The 2,500-nt window shown below is 37.0% G+C and overlaps 12 pseudogenes; all 12 read left to right on the top strand.

Moving 5' to 3' along the window:
- Window positions 1-28, top strand: part of LOC148469729 (5S ribosomal RNA) — a 119-nt pseudogene extending 91 nt beyond the window's left edge.
- A 116-nt stretch (window positions 29-144) lies between these two features.
- LOC148469728 (5S ribosomal RNA) lies at window positions 145-263 on the top strand (annotated as a pseudogene).
- Window positions 264-379: 116 nt separating this feature from the next.
- Window positions 380-498, top strand: LOC148469727 (5S ribosomal RNA; annotated as a pseudogene).
- Window positions 499-614: 116 nt separating this feature from the next.
- Window positions 615-734, top strand: LOC148469726 (5S ribosomal RNA; annotated as a pseudogene).
- Window positions 735-850: 116 nt separating this feature from the next.
- On the top strand, window positions 851-969 carry LOC148469725 (5S ribosomal RNA; annotated as a pseudogene).
- A 115-nt stretch (window positions 970-1,084) lies between these two features.
- On the top strand, window positions 1,085-1,203 carry LOC148469724 (5S ribosomal RNA; annotated as a pseudogene).
- Window positions 1,204-1,319: 116 nt separating this feature from the next.
- LOC148469723 (5S ribosomal RNA) lies at window positions 1,320-1,438 on the top strand (annotated as a pseudogene).
- A 116-nt stretch (window positions 1,439-1,554) lies between these two features.
- On the top strand, window positions 1,555-1,673 carry LOC148469722 (5S ribosomal RNA; annotated as a pseudogene).
- Window positions 1,674-1,788: 115 nt separating this feature from the next.
- On the top strand, window positions 1,789-1,907 carry LOC148469721 (5S ribosomal RNA; annotated as a pseudogene).
- A 116-nt stretch (window positions 1,908-2,023) lies between these two features.
- LOC148469720 (5S ribosomal RNA) lies at window positions 2,024-2,142 on the top strand (annotated as a pseudogene).
- Window positions 2,143-2,258: 116 nt separating this feature from the next.
- Window positions 2,259-2,377, top strand: LOC148469719 (5S ribosomal RNA; annotated as a pseudogene).
- A 116-nt stretch (window positions 2,378-2,493) lies between these two features.
- The window catches only part of LOC148469718 (5S ribosomal RNA), a 120-nt pseudogene continuing 113 nt past the window's right edge, over window positions 2,494-2,500 (top strand).

Below are 2,500 nucleotides of genomic sequence, written 5' to 3'. Positions count from 1 at the left end.
CACCTGGGAATACCAGGTGCTGTAGGTAATTTTTTGCAGCCATAACATTCTTTTCTATTACATTTTACATTTAATTTTTTCAACTTATCAATGAATTTACTTGAGTTAAGAAGTAATAGAGGTCTAAAGTTAATGATTTTGAGCACCTACAGCCAAACCACTCTGGACTTGCCCAATCTCATCTGATCTTGGAAGCTATGCGGTGTTGGGGCTGGTTAGTACTTGGACAGGAGACCACCTGGGAATACCAGGTGCTGTAGGTAATTTTATATAGCCATAACTTTCTTTTCTATTACATTTTACATTACATTTTTTCAACTTATCAATGAATTTACTTGAGTTAAGAAGTAAAAGAGGTCTAAAGTTAATATTATTGAGCACCTGCAGCCAAACCACACTGGACATGCCCAATTTTGTCTGATCTTGGAAGCTATGCAGTGTTGGGCCTGGTTAGTACTTGGATGGGAAACCACCCAGGAATCCCAGGTGCTGTAGGTAATTTTATATAGCCATAACATTCTTTTCTATTACATTTTACGTTTAATTTTTTCAACTTATCAATGAATTTTCTTGAGTTAAGAAGTAATAGCGGTATAAATTTAATGCTTTTGAGCACCTACAGCCAAACCACACTGGACATGCCCAATCTCGTCTGATCTTGGAATCTATGCAGTGTTGGGGCCTGGTTAGTACTTGGATGGGAGACCACTTGGGAATACCAGGTGCTGTAGGTAATTTTATACTGCCATAACATTCTTTTCTATTACATTTTACATTTAATTTTTTCAACTTATCAATGAATTTACTTGAGTTAAGAAGTAATAGAGGTCTAAAGTTAATGTTTTTGAGCACCTACAGCCAAACCACGCTGGACTTGCCCAATCTCATCTGATCTTGGAAAATATGCAGTGTTGGGCCTGGTTAGTACTTGGATGGGAGACCACCTGGGAATAGCAGGAGCTGTATGTAATTTTATACTGCCATAACATTCTTTTCTATTATATTTTACATTTAATTTTACAACTAATCATTGAATTTACTTGAGTTAAGAAGTAAAAGAGGTCTAAAGTTAATGTTTTTGAGCACCTACAGCCAAACCACACTGGACATTCCCCATCTCGTCTGATCTTGGAAGCTATGCAGTGTTGGGCCTGGTTAGTACTTGGATGGGAGACCACCTGGGAACACCAGGTGCAATAGGCAATTTTATACAGCCATAACATTCTTTTCTATTTCATTTTACAATTAATTTTTTCAACTTATCAATGAATTTAATTGAGTTAAGAAGTAATAGAGGTCTAAGTTTAATGCTTTTGAGCACCTACAGCCAAACCACACTGGACATGCCCAATCTCGTCTGATCTTGTAAGCTATGCAGTGTTGGGCCTGGTTTGTACTTGGATGGGAGAGCACCTGGAAATACCAGGTGCTGTAAGTAATTTTATACAGCCAAAACATTCTTTTCTATTACATTTTACATTTAATTTTTTCAACTTATCAATGAATTTACTTGAGTTAAGAAGTAAAAGAGGTCTAAAGTTAATGTTTTTGAGCACCTACAGCCAAACCACGCTGGACTTGCCCAATCTCATCTGATCTTGGAAAATATGCAGTGTTGGGCCTGGTTAGTACTTGGATGGGAGACCACCTGGGAATAGCAGGAGCTGTAGGTAATTTTATACTGCCATAACATTCTTTTCTATTATATTTTACATTTAATTTTACAACTAATCATTGAATTTACTTGAGTTAAGAAGTAAAAGAGGTCTAAAGTTAATGTTTTTGAGCACCTACAGCCGAACCACACTGGACATTCCCCATCTCGTCTGATCTTGGAAGCTATGCAGTGTTGGGCCTGGTTAGTACTTGGATGGGAGACCACCTGGGAATACCAGGTGCTGTAGGTAATTTTTTGCAGCCATAACATTCTTTTCTATTACATTTTACATTTAATTTTTTCAACTTATCAATGAATTTACTTGAGTTAAGAAGTAATAGAGGTCTAAAGTTAATGATTTTGAGCACCTACAGCCAAACCACACTGGACTTGCCCAATCTCATCTGATCTTGGAAGCTATGCGGTGTTGGGGCTGGTTAGTACTTGGACGGGAGACCACCTGGGAATATCAGGTGCTGTAGGTAATTTTATATAGCCATAACATTCTTTTCTATTACATTATACATTACATTTTTTCAACTTATCAATGAATTTACTTGAGTTAATAAGTAAAAGAGGTCTAAAGTTAATATCATTGAGCACCTGCAGCCAAACCACACTGGACATGCCCAATTTTGTCTGATCTTGGAAGCTATGCAGTGTTGGGCCTGGTTAGTACTTGGATGGGAAACCACCCAGGAATCCCAGGTGCTGTAGGTAATTTTATGTAGCCATAACATTCTTTTCTATTACATTTTACGTTTAATTTTTTCAACTTATCAATGAATTTACTTGAGTTAAGAAGTAATAGCGGTATAAATTTAATGCTTTTGAGCACCTACA

Source organism: Taudactylus pleione, unplaced genomic scaffold (genome assembly GCF_031769625.1).
Source record: "Taudactylus pleione unplaced genomic scaffold, aTauple2 ptg000967l, whole genome shotgun sequence".
Lineage (NCBI taxonomy): Eukaryota > Metazoa > Chordata > Amphibia > Anura > Myobatrachidae > Taudactylus > Taudactylus pleione.
This window is presented reverse-complemented; position numbering and strand designations above follow the sequence as displayed.